Genomic DNA, 18,033 nt, shown 5'->3' with positions numbered 1-18,033 from the left:
TCCCATACGTCATCCTGAAACCCAACAATGGCTAATACAAGAAACAAGGGACAAAGGAACCCTAGATACTTTTCTGTAAAAATACAGCACCACTTGCTAGTATTAGTTTGAGGGAACCGAGACTTCCAGGCTGACACACTGACCAGAGACGCTGAGGCTCATGCATGCAGACGCTCCAGCTGACAGTGGTCTAAACATCCCTAGCGGAGTGTGCTCCTCAAGACCAGGATGGGGTCCCACACTCTCTTGATTCAGGTAATGGGGTTAGACTAAACCTAGAGGAATTCTTGACTTCACACCTACTAACATGCTAGGTACACTTAGGTACATCTAGATAGGCATCGTAGGAGTACACGCGCTTTCTTTTATCATGCATTTTATATTCATGTATGTGTTCATGACTATTGCAAAATGGTAGAACTGTATTATCCTTTTATATTCACTGTACTGCTGATCATAGATCTCTGCTACTGTCTAACAGTTGTCGCAGCACATATATTATACACTAGAAGAACAACTGTGCAATAAAAACTTATTGTAAACACGCCCAATTGTTTCTTCTGGGTAACTCTCTGAGGGAAACCAAGTGAGCATGAGTGACTGAGCGAAAAGTAGAACATTGTTTCCACAATCCTGGGGGATCATGGTTGTCATGTTCTATGGTTGCCAAAAACTATTCTCTCACCGATAAGAGGAGATTATAGTGGCACTGTGATCTAGCTAATGCAAATAGGCTAACATACTTGGTGGGGGTGCTGAGAGTTAGTCTGCCACCAATCCTACAGTTTATGTTATCCAAACGCGCAGATCCTGTATTGGCAATATAGGGACTACACAACAGAACACTCTATATTTTTTTAAGCATTGGAATAATTTTGTATTCAGCCATATGTAAGTTAAATTGTTACATTAGCTTGATAAAGCCTCAGGTTGTGCCATATAATTTGCTTTTCCTTGCTGATTGATTCAATAAAACCAATCACATAATTTGGCTAGTGTGGATCCATATTATGCATAGTTTGCCTTTTTGTTGACATAATTCAGTCATCTATGTCACTATGGGCCCGATTACAATGTTGGGCGAAGGCCTCCAACATTGTAGGTTTCATTCCAACAGCTGTATTAAGATGACGGTGATTGGAATTAAACCAGTGGGAGGATTTTGACGCAGTCCCGACGGACTCAAGGAGCCCGTCGGAGCGTCGGAAGCCAGCATAATCTCCTAATGAAGGCGAAGCCAAGCTCGGCTTCGCCGTCGGGATTATGATGGCGTTTTCTGACAGTATTTCATGCCGGCCTTTCCAACATGAAAAGGTTGTCTGGAAGTGTGTTTGGGGGCTCCTAGTAGGGCCCCTTCCCCCCTGGCATTCCACAATGAAGCCTGGGAGGCACCTACGGTGCCCAACTAAACGTCCCTGCACTGTGTGGCAGGCATCACATGGTGCCTGCCACATGGTGCAGAGATGTTTACAAACATCCATTTGTCAATGGAAGCTTGTGCTGCGGGCATTTTCCGCCCGCCGCACAAGCTTCCATTGATCAATGGATGTTTTTGACCGCCCTATCGTAATCCTGCGGTCGGAACCGCCGACCTAAGTTTGGGCTGTTCCTTTCTGCATTGTCCGCCCAACATCGTAATTAGGCCCATAATTTGTTCTTGCATGGTCGTCTATTTCTAGTGGCTGTAGCATAAATAATTTACACCTGGCCCAAAACACTGTGCAACGCCCTTGGTGATCTGAGCAGTCCCCTGGCATTCTAAAAAGTTACTACCTATTTGAGCAGTGATCACCCCTGTTGCTGGTAAATTGAGCAGCACTCTGTCATATTTGAGCAGTATATATTGGAAGGACTCTGGTAGATGATGTCAGGACCTTGCTATATAACATCAATTATTTAGCTTTGTTGCCCATAAATTAAGATCGGGATATTAACTGGCACTGGAACAGTCATAAATCACCATATATAAATTACATTACAAACAAGATTGACATATTTCTGGATCTCCACAATTCCAGAAAAAGTTTCCTCCAACTGGAATTCCACTGTTTACTTCTGGTGAACTTGGATAGTGCACACAAGAACGGACACCCTATTATAACTAAATAAAAGCTTTTAAAAAAAGATGAAGATGTGAGCAAATTTGTAGTTCTGCTCCCATCCATATGAGTCACACAACGCGTTAAAGAGAACCTCCATTCCTGCTTCCTGTCAGTTAGTTCAATGGCAAGTTGGAAAATTATTGCCAAATAGAGGATGCTCTAGAGTCCCATGACTCAGACTCTGTTTAATTCATGAACTTTTCTTTAGTGTAACCAGATGTTATGACTGATCCTGTTTCATTGCACCAATCACCTTGCAGACCTTTATCTCCCCTTGCATTTTTGTAAACGTTGATATTTGAATTCAAATATTGATGTTTATCCATTACTTGGTTATTGTTTCTCTTGGCTTAGAACTGTTGATGGACATGTTTCACACACAATCAGTCAGGCACTGCTTCTCCTGTGACACAAATGAAGTTGCCATTTCTGCATGTGGTGCTTTACATTTGTATGGAGATATTTGACTCCATAGATGTGTATGTGTGTAGAAATATTGCTCCTTTGTGCTGTGACAGAGCCTGGACTCCTTGAATATTTCATTAGTTTCACCTCACAACCAGCTCCCACTCTATGGCTTTTCAGCAAATATATTTGGAAAATTGTGCTGTTAAATACGGCATGGTCTCCACTTTTTTTTCAATTTTTACATGGGAGATCCCCTTCGCACTCCACTGCAGTGGGGATTGTTGACTATGCTCACTCGCTTGATGTAATGTGCTACTGGGTGAGGCATGCACGCTTACTATTTTGGATTTCCCGACCAGCCCTGGGGGAGCAGAAAAGAACTAGGTTGAGAGAAAAAGGTAATTTGTATCAATATGCAATATGGATACACATACTATAATCTAAATTCCATCTAAGGTAATTGGATCTGTATTTGATAACATTTTCCTCTACTGCTGCAATTTAGTAAGGAGCCAATAAACAATGCTTATGGTTTTAACTGAAAATTAGGTTACAATGGCTGTCTCTTTCGGAGTGGAGATGTGTACTGGTTCTGTTAATGCAGAGGCTGTCTTCGAAGTGTGTGCAAATAATGCTTTCTATTTTTGTAACACTATTTCATGAATAATGCAATTTTGAATAATTCCAAGATGGAGTCCAATAAGCAAAATGGCGGTTTGTTACAAAGGAAGGAGAACCAGAGGCCTGAAAAGTTCTCTTGCAAACATTACTTGTCTTGTCCACTCAAGATAGCTGCCAGCATCCCAGGTGGGGTTCGTTTGGGGCAATGTGGTAATGCTTCACAATACACATACATAGAAGTTAATATGCAGCTATTTCAGGAACAATAATAGTATCCTCAGCAAGCGTTCTAGGACGTGTTACAGTTTTTTTTCACATTTTTAAGTTACACAACTGCAAAATGAACATAATTTGACTTTATTGCAGTACTCTGACATTTAGTCAATAATGAACAAAATGACAACATGCAAGCGTTAAAAACCATGTTTCAATTGATTTTCATATTCATCCTTTACAGAGGTGGAAAATAAGCAACATTCGGCTGCATTTAGAGTACAAAGGCATGCATTAAGTCCCTTCACATTTTTGCAAAATCATCATGTGGGTCATTTGGCCAGGATGGGTTTGTCACAAATAAGGTATAATTCAATGTCAGTATGGGTCACTGAGCAGTGGGTACTCTAGGAGGCCATGTGGTTTAATTACAAATGTGCACTGAAACTCTGATGTGAGTGCAAGAAGAGAGGAATTCAGCAGAGCCTCTCTGTGACGGTAAAATGATGACCTTTTCCACAGTTTAACCAAGGTAGATTACTAACCGTGGTGTGCGCGCAGATTTGTTGACATGTAATGCAGAAAGTGTAAGAATGTAGGATTTTAGCTGAAGTAATGACAACTTAGGCCTTGTAGTCCATTTTGCTGTGACGCTGTAGTCTAGCATGTGAGTCTAGTTGCTATGTTTATCCTGTGTCATAATAAAGACTCACAGACCTCGCAAACTAAGAAATTATTTTCTGTGACTATCTAAGCAGAATGTACTTTCTCAAGGACAGAGTAACTGCCTAAGCCTAAATGACATACTATGTAACATTTCATGTACTGAGAGCAGATGCTGTGGACACTAGAACTGAAGGCATTAGAATAGTGAGAAAATCCTTGAATGTATTTCATTACCCATTGTTGCTTTTTGCTCTATTTCTATTGGTTGTGAGCCCGTGGACCATGTCCTAATGTAGTAAATGTATGAAGCGTTTGTCTAAAGCCCTATAAAACGTATCTGAGGAGAAGACTCTTCCACACTCTGTGGAGGTAAATCTATGCTAGAAGTTGCCCAGAACTGTTCTAAGTTTTATTGTACTTTCCATTGAATCTGATGCCTATTGATTTAACTTTGATGGCCATTCTTTACCAGAAATGCCTTGTTTTTGCCCTCTGCATTATGTCGCCCCACTTACTAAGGATCAAATGGCGATAGGGACTAAACCCCTCCAGGTCCGGTGCTTAAAGAGGAATGTTAGGTATAAGGATGCGTGCCCACAGCGGGACTGATGATATCCCCACTGGTCACTCTATTTTGTTGATTTTATATGCAGAGGCAACCTTAATCTCGTAATCTTTCAAAGCACAGGTATTCACCACCACATTCATATGTGATAAGTGCACCTTTCTTATTAGTTGCATCATGTAGTGTCAGAATGTATTAATTAATAAACGTGATACACTCTAGTGCTGTGTGGTGTTTTAGGCTCCAATTGAATTTTCCCGATTCATGACCTTATATAGGTACAATTCACGTTGCCCTTATATAGGCATAGAAATCCAGCCCTTATTTAGGCATAGCCCATGCTACCCAAATACAGGCATGGCTACCTCCATCCGTTCACCAAACGGCACAACAATTTCTTGGAAAACAAGCCTAAGCCGTTAGGAGCTTCCCCTTGCTTGCGTATAGATTTCTCTAAGAACTCAGTTAGTTTTACAATGAACAACTATTCCCCAGGGGTTCATTCATGATGTTCATATGCCCGACTTTACGTCAAACATGGCATTCCTAAACACCTTTTTTTTTTTTCGGAATTTGTAAAGCGCACAGCTACCTCCACCGGAGGTGTCCCGGCGCTGTCCGTATACCGCTTAGGAACCCTTCCTGGCTTTCCTGCTAAATGTCCACTCCTGGGCACCCCCCAGGTGCAGCCAGGCATCCCAGCGCTTTTGGGGCCGTTGTGGAGACTAAGCAAGCTATTGCCCAGAGTTGCAGCGTGGGACCCATGATCAGAACAGGCACTGAGGCGAGAATATCCAGTCAGGGGAATTAATGAGCCAGAGACCCGCCGAGGTGGGAATCGAACCCTGGTCCCTGGCCAGAGCTCTGCATCAAGGTCTGCCTGCTCTAACCATTGAGCCACACTTCTCCATGGTTCAAATGTACAAGGTATAAATGTACCTTCACTTGCTATAGCAAGATTCGGTGGTTCGAAGCAGTTTGAAGAACTACTTGCCCGACGCAGCTTGCTACAGCAAGTGCAGAAGGAAGCAGACTCTACAGTTGACACACGGATCAGGAAGCTGCTTTTCTCCTGCAGAGAATCCAGCTCCAGTGTTTCTGGCTCCCCTTGCAGGGTGTTGGGAAATCGAGTTCCCGAGACAGGGATACCAGACCTCCTTCATTCTAAAGGTATGGAGCTGATTAGAACCCAGAGAAACCTTCGGTAGATTCTTGGCAAAAACTAAACCTATGCTAAACAATACTTACTTCTTCCCTCGTACTAGACTTAGGTTAGGTACATTGGGGTAGGCGGATTTTAGAAGTACCATTTGAGTATTTTAGTCTACGTTATATATGTATGTATTTTTATATGGCTCAGAAACCATACAATGCTCTTACAGTATTATATCATATTACTGTTTACGCTGTACGCATTATACTTTTCAGCCTGCCTAACGATTGTAGCAGTTCACTTCTCTTGCATGAGAAAGAAGAGTGTTCAATAAACCCTTTTATTGAGAACGCCAGTCTCACTATTTTTTCTGCAACTCTGTAGAAACGAAGCATGCATGATTGACTGAGTGAACTAGTTATCTATTGTTTCCGCGACTCTGAGAGATATAGTCTTATTCTTGGGAAACAAAGTTGTCATGTTTATGCGGTTGTCAGTAACTAATCCCTTCTTGTGTATTCGAGAAAGTTTCTAGTGACCTCTGAGTTAGCTGACACACACACACTTAAGTTTAGTAGATTTTAATGTCTTTATTTCGATAATAAAATCATAAAAGACAAAATTAAACACGATAACAAATACAATTCATGAAAATCTCCACAGTTTTACAAAATCATTAAGAACGGGGTGTATCTATATATTAAAAAGAATATGTTAAAATAGAGCAAGATATCCCTCGGTTAAGACATTATTAAACTATGTTTTCGAAAAACCAGACATTATTAAGAATTCATCAGCAAGATAAAAACAACTAATACATTGGGAAAACAATTTACACATGATATATTATAGACGGGGGACAGTTGCGATCCTTCTAGCTCTTATTGCCCAAGCCCACCCTAAAAACTTGGCAAGACATATCACAATCAAGTTGGAAGTGTTTGTTTTTAGGGCCCATATAGCTTCCGAGGCTTTCCTACAGGACAGATGTTTAAAGATGGGTTTTAACCATTTTGAACGGGGTACACGATATTGGGGACAAGCAAACAAAAAATTACCCTCAGTTTCCCTACAACCTGGACAAAATGTACATAGGTTAGAAAAGGATTTATCCCAGGATGTGGTAAAGGAATTCAGGGGTAGGGACCCCACCCGAAATTGATGATAAAGCTTTTTGTCCATTGGTCTGGTGATAAGGTCCCAGTATGTTTCACGGGCAGAGTCCTGTTTAAAACTTAGAAAACGACCCGTCAAGTTCACCAAACTGGAAGCTTGGACCAGGGACATACGGGTTGAGGCCCAAAATAAACACTTAAATTCCTTTTTTGATGGAAAGTTGTTAATACCTGGGGAAACCCATAAATGACTAAGCCCCATTTCACACAGGCTAATTTTCACTGAGCGAAGCCAAGGAATGCGCTCCGAGCCCCCCATAGCTTTCACCTCGGCTAGCTCCTTTGCGAAAAACTCCAAATCCTCGGATGTCCATAGGCGCCTCCACAGTGACACTACTCTAAATCTGGCCGTGTCGGTTATTGGTGGACAGCCCATGTCGTGACAGAGTGGGATCAGTGGGGTTGATTGGGGCAGCCCCACCAGATTACGTAGGAACCTACACTGTATTCTATATAGACTAGTGAGGTCCTTGTGGCCCCAGAGCTCTGCCCCGTAAAGTGTAGCTGTGTTGATTTTGACATCATAAATTTGGAGGGCAGGGGCTACCCTTTTTGTGATGGTTTTCTTTTGCTCGCGCAAAAGGCAGCCAGTCATTTGGGCGAGTTTTAATTGTTGGGTCTCTATTTGTGGGTCCCAAGACAGGCGAGAATCCAAGGTGACCCCCAAGTACGTCATTTTGTCGACTTGTTCCAGGTTGGCCCCGTTTAGTTGAACACTACTACGTATAGGTTTTTTCCTAGAAAAAACCATGAACTTGGTTTTCCCCACATTGATTTGGAGACCATTTTTATTACAAAATTCCTCAAAATGATTTAAGGCCTGCTGTAACCCTCCCCTGGTCTTAGACAAGAGGAGGGTATCATCGGCGAAAATCAACATTGGGAATTTCGTTCCCGCCAGGGATGGTGCATCGGTGTTGATCAACTTAAAAAATTTGACAACCTGGTCTATATAGAGTAGGAAAAGGGTAGGGGCAAGAACACACCCCTGGCGCACTCCTCGTGAAACCGGAAATGCGTCTGTGGTTTGCCCCTTCGCCCCCCATCTCACCCTCGCAAAATTGTCTTGGTGTAGTCTGATGATCATTTCGACCAAGTCCCCCGGCATACCAAGGTCCCTCAATACCTGCCATAGTTTCCCCCTCGGCACTAGATCAAAAGCCGATTTCAAATCTATGAAAGCGGCATAGATGGTGCCCCCACCAAGTAAGACGACTTTCCAGAAAATCATGCAAAGCCGTAAAACCTGGTCAATAGTACTTATGCCATATCTGAATCCCGCCTGTAGTGGAGACAGTATTCCCTCCGATTCCATCCACCCATGTACCCTTGCCAGGAGAATGCGAGCAAATACCTTCTGGAAACAATCAATTAAGCTGATCGGGCGGTAGTTCCCTGGGTTAGATTTATCACCCTTTTTATGTATTGGGAGAATCTCCGCCCCCTTCCAAGTCTGTGGGATGCGTGCACCTCTGGCTATAGCATTTGCAATGCGGGTTAAGTAGGGTACCCAAAGGCCTGTATTTGCCTTAAAAAGGTCTGCTGGAATTTCATCCAGTCCTGGGGCCTTCCCCCGCTTCGTTAACCCTAATGCAATCTCAGTTTCCCTTTCGGAAAAGGTCATAATCAGATTGCTAGAGAAAATGGTTTGTTGCGGGTTAAATGAGTCCGTTGGATCCGCCACATCTTGGCAAAATTGAGTGGAGTAGTGATTTATCCAAACTTCGGGGGGTACATGATTAGATGGTATGCGGAAGTCACCATCCTTTCCACATCTAATGATGTCCCAGAATTTGGTCTGGTTGTTTGATTTACTGGCGGCCAAGAGGTCCGCCCAGAAATCATCCTCCCATTCTCTCTTCGCTTCCCATTGGACTCTTTTATACCTTTGCCTGGCCGCCTTTACTGCACTCAAATCTCTAGATTTGACTGTCTTAATTAAATGGCCGTGAGCCTCTCTACACTCTCTATTATACCACTTGGCTCTAGGAGCAGGTTGGATCACAGCGTTTGGCTTACAAGGTTTAGAGAGGAGAGTGTTGAGCTCTACGAAGCATTTATCATGTATGTCCATAGTCATATCTAAATGAGTGTTACCCATGTCACCATCAAGGGACCTCAGGTTGTTAAGTGCGTTCAACACCACCTTTTCTAATTTAGCCTGTAATAATACATCATTGGTTATAGATGTCCATTTCAGTCTCCTCCGGTCATTAGAAATGGTTACGACCCCCTGGCCCCTTGGAACAAGTTCCGCTGGGCTTAATAAGTCCTGCATTTTAATTGTTAGGGACAGTGGGTTGTGGTCACTTTCAGGACGCGTAACAATTTCCAAATCAAGGATTAGACACCAATGTTCCAGATTTAGGAAAATATAGTCGATACGACTCTTTCTAACGCCATTATCAAAGGTGAAATTGGCTCCTTGGTCTGATTTGGTGCGACCATTTACCGCCCTTAAACCCCAAGAGAGGCAAAAAGCGGACCAATTCAAGGCGGCCTCCGTTGCTTTGGCTAGATTTTTATTTGAGAGATCCGGAATTTTCCAGGTCACATCTTCTGCGGACCCCCAGTTATCCTCAGGCTGATACAGTGGCTCAAAGGTACAATTAATGTCTCCTGCTAACATTATAAAAGACCCTTTGTTCCAACCCGAAAGTAAAGTATCTAAAGCCCCTATCAGCTTGGGACCACGGCCACCTGGAAGACCTCTAGAATACATATTGATAATCAGCATATCCTGCCCCCCTGCTTTACTCAACCGTATGGCCAGTATGTCTGGATTGTCCACTGAAATTTCAGAGACGGAATATGACCAGGCCTGTTTAACCCATATTGATAACCCCCCTGACGCCCGTCCTTTAGGACCTTTAATAGCAGGTTTAAAAAAGTTTAGGAAGCCAACCCTAAAAAACGGGGCAGTAGCCCATGTTTCTTGCAGGAGAACGACCTGATAGTTGCCTATGAACTCCAGCCAGTCCTCGGATACCAGACGTGTCTTGACTCCAGCTACATTCCAGGACACCATACGAGAAGTTAACATGTCCCGGACCTCTGGGACATCACTAACTGTCGGGGTGGGAAGGGGACTCGATGGAATATCCCTTTCTAGCCTGGTTTCTTCTTCGATAGGAGCGGGGATCTTCTCCCCCATTTGTTCCCCCTGTGATCTAAATCTATTATGAGGCGAAGACTCCCGCTCTCTTAAGATATCCAGGGTGGGGCTAGGTGTAATGGGCATTACTTCCCCGTTCCCTCTAGCTACGGTTGGTGACAATGGCGGTGTATGTAGTCAGTCAACCCATTCCAAGTCTGAAAGTGCCTCGAAATGGTTAGAGAGTGGGGGGTAATACGGGCGGTGAGGGATTAGGTACTCTCGTGGCCTCCCCCCACGAAGGTTCCAATGATTGGAATCCATTGGATAATTATGCCGTGAGTGAGGGTAGAAATAATCTAAATTTAGGGTCTGAATGTCACCTACACGGGCAAATCTAACTTTCCTCTGGATTTTTTCCACCACCCATGGGTCTCTAAAGGAGATCAGAATACAATCCCCTTCTAGATCTTTATCCCCCTTTCCTACCCAATCAACTCTCCTTACGTAGAGGATTTCGGTGGGAGAGGATGGTGGGAGTGGGCGATGTTTATTTAGCCAAAAGGTGACCTTGTTCCGTAATTCCTCATGTGACTCTTTTGTGCCCTCTCTTAGCGGTGTTACCCCGGTTAGGACGATGGTGTATTGGGCCGCTTCTGGGGGCAAATTAGCTCTCGGAGGGTGTGGTGTTTTCTTGTTAACTGGCCTATAATGTCTGTTAGGGTCGGGGGTTTTCTTCTTTTTACCTAATAAAGGGGTTGGCGCTGTGATGTTATTGGTTTGTTGTAACTGACCATTCGCTATATGTTGTTTTACCGGCGCGTTGTTGGGTACCAGAAGGTGGTTGGCTTTCGACATTGCTTGACCGCTAGCTCTACTTGTAGCAAGCGATGTCGAAGCTGCAGGCTTTGCCCCCGGGTTTGACTTCTTGTTGATATGATTATTTGGTAACCCTACGGTTGGTATAGTGTCTGTCCCACCTTTTTGGTTTGCCCTCCCTCCGATATTGGGACCCCCCATCCTAGAACTAGAAGATGTAAGTTTATTCAGAAGGTCCATATTAATGTTAGCTGCCGCTTCCAGGACATCAATTTTAGCGGACAATATCCTTGTTAAATCTAGGACCGGGAGCAATAAAGATTGAAACATAGTTTCCAGTTTGGCTAGCAGGACCTCGTCACTGCTAAGGCATGTAGGACATGAATTAGAGGACCCGGGGTGAACCAGTGAGGGGCAGTATACTACAGGTAGTTCGGGGGTGATCTGTGAGGGGGAATGACTAACGCTGTTCGCAAGATCTATTTTAAGATGTTTTTGTTCCTTGACACTCTGTGGGCTTGAGGCGTGTTTTCTTTTCCGAGAGGTCTGTTTAATAGTGACTGTTTGCGGGGCTGGCGCAATGATTGAAATAGGGGCCTTTGGTGGAGGAGAACCGCCCGTGCTACTCACGTCGTCCTCGGGGTCATTACTATCAACTTCAAGGCTAGATAGGATAGAATCAGTGTTCGAGTCCACAGTTACATTAGCCGTATGTGTTCTGACCCCATCCCCGTCTGCATGTACAATTGCTTCTGTTTCTAAAGTTGTAATACAGTTGAACGCTGCGTTCGTTATGGGGCTTTTTACATGGGCCAGGGCGCCTATAGAGGAGCGTTTCCCTGTAACTAAGTCCAGGGACAGTCTGTGTTCTACCTGTTCAATTTCCTTTTCTAAAATTCCCGTCGCTCTAGAAATAAATGCATCTAGGGGACCTGAAACAACACCCTTAGAAGTTTGTATGTGCACAAGGCGCTGTTTCCCCGATCTTAAAGGCATATTTCAAAAAAAAGGGATAAAGTTAATACTAAAGAATGGACCTCTAGGTAAAGCTAGGTGGGGAAGGGATATACAGGATATAAAAACAAACCAGGACCCCTGGCCCAACCCAACCTTGTCCGACCACGGACGGCCACAGACGGCCCCGCCCTTGTCCCGGGCTTCTCCCGGCGCCCTCCCGCGCGCTCCCGCGCAGCGGGGTTGTTGCCTTAGCTTTATAGGATGGCTGATTACCCCGAGGGGGCGGGGCCGGCAGGGAGAGGAGCCCAGCTGTTAACGGGCGCGCGGGGACTCCTGGTCTATGGAGTCCTCCGCTCTACCCTCGCAGCCCTGCCGGTGAAGACAAGCCCCTTGTAGAGTGACAGCCGCTGTGTCTCCGCGAAGCGGGACCCGCGTAGCGGGTCCGGCGAGCAGGGGCGGCACACAGCGGTCTGAAACAGCGTTTCCCGTGTCAAAGTGCCCAGCGATGAAAGGAGGTTGGTGAAATCCAAGGAGGGAAGGCTCTGCTGCCTTTTCTGTTTTCCCGGCGTTGGGGGTGGGGCCGGCAGGGAGAGGAGCCCAGCTGTTAACGGGCGCGCGGGGACTCCTGGTCTATGGAGTCCTCCGCTCTACCCTCGCAGCCCTGCCGGTGAAGACAAGCCCCTTGTAGAGTGACAGCCGCTGTGTCTCCGCGAAGCGGGACCCGCGTAGCGGGTCCGGCGAGCAGGGGCGGCACACAGCGGTCTGAAACAGCGTTTCCCGTGTCAAAGTGCCCAGCGATGAAAGGAGGTTGGTGAAATCCAAGGAGGGAAGGCTCTGCTGCCTTTTCTGTTTTCCCGGCGTTGGGGGCGGGGCCGGCAGGGAGAGGAGCCCAGCTGTTAACGGGCGCGCGGGGACTCCTGGTCTATGGAGTCCTCCGCTCTACCCTCGCAGCCCTGCCGGTGAAGACAAGCCCCTTGTAGAGTGACAGCCGCTGTGTCTCCGCGAAGCGGGACCCGCGTAGCGGGTCCGGCGAGCAGGGGCGGCACACAGCGGTCTGAAACAGCGTTTCCCGTGTCGAAGTGCCCAGCGATGAAAGGAGGTTGGTGAAATCCAAGGAGGGAAGGCTCTGCTGCCTTTTCTGTTTTCCCGGCGTTGGGGGCGGGGCCGGCAGGGAGAGGAGCCCAGCTGTTAACGGGCGCGCGGGGACTCCTGGTCTATGGAGTCCTCCGCTCTACCCTCGCAGCCCTGCCGGTGAAGACAAGCCCCTTGTAGAGTGACAGCCGCTGTGTCTCCGCGAAGCGGGACCCGCGTAGCGGGTCCGGCGAGCAGGGGCGGCACACAGCGGTCTGAAACAGCGTTTCCCGTGTCGAAGTGCCCAGCGATGAAAGGAGGTTGGTGAAATCCAAGGAGGGAAGGCTCTGCTGCCTTTTCTGTTTTCCCGGCGTTGGGGGCGGGGCCGGCAGGGAGAGGAGCCCAGCTGTTAACGGGCGCGCGGGGACTCCTGGTCTATGGAGTCCTCCGCTCTACCCTCGCAGCCCTGCCGGTGAAGACAAGCCCCTTGTAGAGTGACAGCCGCTGTGTCTCCGCGAAGCGGGACCCGCGTAGCGGGTCCGGCGAGCAGGGGCGGCACACAGCGGTCTGAAACAGCGTTTCCCGTGTCGAAGTGCCCAGCGATGAAAGGAGGTTGGTGAAATCCAAGGAGGGAAGGCTCTGCTGCCTTTTCTGTTTTCCCGGCGTTGGGGGCGGGGCCGGCAGGGAGAGGAGCCCAGCTGTTAACGGGCGCGCGGGGACTCCTGGTCTATGGAGTCCTCCGCTCTACCCTCGCAGCCCTGCCGGTGAAGACAAGCCCCTTGTAGAGTGACAGCCGCTGTGTCTCCGCGAAGCGGGACCCGCGTAGCGGGTCCGGCGAGCAGGAGCGGCACACAGCGGTACACAGCGGTCTGAAACAGCGTTTCCCGTGTCAAAGTGCCCAGCGATGAAAGGAGGTTGGTTAAGTTTAGTATATTTGATAGAGACCTACTGACCTAAGTCGTACGTCAATGCTATAGGGTATATTATTGCAAGGCGCAGAGCCTATTGGGAATATAGGAACTACACTACATGGTGCCCAACGTTTGGTATGGCACTTATTTAACGATAGGTACTAAAGTAACTCAGTCATGCATTTCTTAGGGACCCCTTTTTCTGTAAAATACTCCAGTTGACGTCTGGAGTGGGTAAAAGGATAATATCCGCTATAGCTGAGTAGGACGAAAAATCCTATGTATTCGTTTTTGGTTTATTCAACGTTGAAGGATACAGTGTTCCAAAATATTGTACACCTTATCTTTATTTCCTTGAAACTTCCTCTGCAAACTTTCAGTCAACAAAAATGTCCCTCGATAATAATACCGAGGCCGGTGGAGCTACAGGCGACAACGTTGTACAAACTTTAAACTTTACATGTCTCCAAGAGACCGACGAGAATGCTATAATCATTCCAAAAAATTTATAGAAAGCCATCACTATAAAACTCATACAAAATGGCCTATCAGCAAGAGGTGGTAGGGTAGTTTTTGTGATAGAGGCACATGAATATCACCAGTCAGAGGTATTCTAGTCATGGATAGTCTTCCCTGAAGCAGATCCAAGAACAAAAGTGTTTCACTTCTACAAAGAAGATGAACCACCAGAGGAATACATTCCTTTCGAGGATATTGAAATTCCACTAACTTACCAGGAGCATGCGCTCTGGTTTAAAGGCACCCTAAAACATATAAATCACATTACCAGGCTCGGTCTACTCGGTAGACCAGGAGCAACATGGCCTGTATTAGCCAGCTATACACCATTTCCTGCCATTGAAGACATGTCAGATGTGGAGCTATTATTTCAACAGAAAGAACTAAACAAAATCAATAGACAATTGGTTCAATATGTCAGGCGGACTCTTACAGTCCAACCGGCAATAATGCGGTACAAAAGGGGGTGGTGATGGACGGAGCATCTGAACCAATCAAACACTCACACCCAGTCAACAGATCTGGGTTTGATCCATCACCGTTCTTTAGAACCACTCTGCCACCCCAGTTCAGACATGGCCATATGCCAATCAGTCTGACCCTGTGCCTCATGGGAACAGTCCAGCCCGAAATGCCAAGCCACGCCTTCCCTGGACTGGGTTCAAGCTTCCTAGGACCGGTTTCTGGCATTACAGCCGTCTTCAGCCAGGCTTGCTTGAATCCAGTGGCAAAGTGAGCAAGGGACTCACGTCTGAGCATACCCTGCCAAACTTATGGCGAACAAAGCGGTACAAAAGGGGGTGGTGATGGACGGAGCATCTGAACCAATCAAACACTCACACCCAGTCAACTCACACCCAGTCAACAGATCTGTTGACTGGGTGTGAGTTGTTACTACAAACCTATGATGATGAGGCATTATCATATGTGATGACATCTATCTAACAGACGATGACTTGGATTGGCAATTGAACAGGGTGAACACCATCATACTTGGCTTCGCCTCTGAAGGGTATAAATTCAATTTTAAGAAATCGAGAATTGCCCATTTAAATGTCTTCATTCTGGGATATGAATTATCAAGTGAAGGCAAAAACCTGACAGCAAACTTTCTAGAGAAATGTGCGCTGTTCCAGCCTGCAAAAACACTGAAAAACTTACAGTTGATTCTAGGCTTCCTAAATTTTGGAAGAACTTACATTCTAAGCTATGCAGAAAGGGTTAAACCTCTCTATGGATTTATCAAACCTGATTTTAAAACAGTTAATTGGACACAAAAACACACAGAAATATTGCGTTCAATCAAAACAGACATGTTAGCAACAAAACATTTGCAAACACGCGTAAATGTACGCAACTTAGTGATCCGAATCATTCCAGGACAATGCGGATTCGCATACTTAACTTTTAACGAAGGATAAAAAGTACCAATAGCTTACAAATCACACTTGTACACACAAACAGAAATTAAATTCACTTCAACAGAAAAAATTCTGACAGCTGTTCAAACTGCAGTAGCAAAAGAAAAAGCTCTGGCAAAGGGAAAACAAATTATGGTTGTTACCCCTGTACCTGCCTTACAGGCAGTAACAAAAGCGAGGATTCCGAATGCTAAAGCTTTACATCTAAGATGGATACAATGGGTTAATTCTCTTGCTGCAACAGACGTTGAATATGTTTTTGATCCATATTTGAAAACACAAGCATTTCTACAATACGAACAAGAATGTCCTCTGCCTACTGAAATTCTGCCTCTAGAGCAGTATGAATGTATAATTTATACTGACAGATCAGCTCAACCCCCTACGGGGGGAAAACAAGCCTATAGTACTGCGTGCGTGATCGTTAAAGGTCACTGGCGTGATGGTAAATTCTGACCAATGGTCACTAAAACGCAATCTCTAGGAGATTTCACAGCTCAGCGAGCTGAACTACAAGCATTCAATATGGCGCTTGAAAATACTGATCACGAATTCCCCACACTCATAGTGTGCGATTCGTATTTTTGTGTTCAATCTTACTTGAATACTTGTAGAACTGGATTCAAAACGATGCAAAATGTGGCACAATCAAGCATAAATTGCTTTCGGAACAAGTAGTTCAGTTACGACAATGACTACAACACGCTCACGTGATACATACACTGAGTCATCAACGTGATGGCGTTCACGTTGCAGGGATTTAATTGGTTGATGAAGCCGCAAAGGCAGATGTGCAAACGGCTTCCGTAGCTGCAATCACTCATTCAAAAACAAAAATAGACAGCGAAATAATGCCAGCTGTCAATGCAACAAGCAAAGGCAGCGGTGCAGCGTTACCTCAAAACTATCCACTCAAATACTCATATATAATTGATGCAAACTCCGTTCCTTTTGCTCGAATCCCACGAGTGGGGGATAGAGTAATTCTAAACAGGAAACGTAGAGTAGCTTTGGTACACGAAGCACATTTGGGAGAGGGTTTGATACATCAAGGGATCTCTAAGTCTATACTAGAATTAAAAGAGACGTACTGGTGTCCAAGGATGAATGTCCACATTCACACATTTGCAATTAATTTCCATGACTGCAACAGAGATCGCAGCAGGGAACGCAGCCAGATACCTGACTACAGTGTAGCCAGCCCAGTACAGACACCATTGTTAGACAGCATTAGACTATCTACATGCAGACGTCCCTATGGTCAGATGCGGTCCCACAAATATTAGGACAGATTCATTTGGATGTGACCTCAGCGTTTGGCTGATGCTCAAACTGTTACTAAAGATTTGCAAGTCTTTATCGGCATATACGCAGTTGGCACGCTACATTCTTACCAGGGTCCTGCGTTTAGCTCTCGAGCTTACAAGGAGGCCATGGCCAAATTGGGCGTTGCATTGCGGTACTGTAGTCCATTCCATCCTGAGGGAGATTTGGTAGTGGAGAGAAAAAAACGGGACATAAAGCATTCTATAACAGCTAGGGTATTAGGCTTGGGTGACGGGCGGGTCAAATATCCAATAAGTGTCCAAAGTAGTCTTAATAATGTGCCAAGAAATTCTCTAGGGTGTATCACTCTATATGAAGTCCTTTTTGGAACCAGAATGATAATTTCAGATCTCGACTGCCAGATTTCAGTGGTAGACCAAAAACCCTTTGATATCAAAGACCGTTTGGATGTTTTACAGGACTTAAATGTAATAAGAACGAAAAAAAGTTACGCGTTCCTGAAACCAACCACCACTGAAGAGAAACCGACCGTCCCAGCAAGGCCTGTCTGGATTCCTAAGCTTGAAAAGAATGCGGACAAGAAGGAATTCAGGCCTTCTTACATACAACCAGTACCTGTCCTAGCAATCCACAGATCAAGAACAGTATTACTGCCGCCCCTTGCTGGTAAAAAGGAGAACAGGTACGTGTCCATCTGCCTGGTCAAACCACATCATGTGGCCGATAATAAGCAGTAGGCCAAGTGGACTCCGCCAATGTAGCAGATGCACTAATCTGGCTACATTCCAAAAGGTTCAAACTGAGAGATTCATCACCTTTGAGGAAACTGCAGTGCGAAATGAAGGACTAAGCAACAAAGCTAAGGAACTTGTACCTCTTGAGACCAAATAACAGTTCGTCAAGAAACACCTGTCTACAATGAAATAGCATCTGACTATACAAATGTAACAAGTGATCAAGTGGTTCCAGCAATTTCAACGAATGCTGATGCAATCCCTATAGTTGACAGAACTGCCTCTGGCTATTTCATTAACTTTGATACATTTTCCGA

The sequence above is a fragment of the Lissotriton helveticus genome, chromosome 7 (assembly GCF_964261635.1).
Source record: "Lissotriton helveticus chromosome 7, aLisHel1.1, whole genome shotgun sequence".
In the NCBI taxonomy this organism is placed as follows: Eukaryota; Metazoa; Chordata; class Amphibia; order Caudata; family Salamandridae; genus Lissotriton; species Lissotriton helveticus.
The sequence above is the reverse complement of the archived record's forward strand: the minus strand, read 5'-3'. Positions refer to the sequence as shown.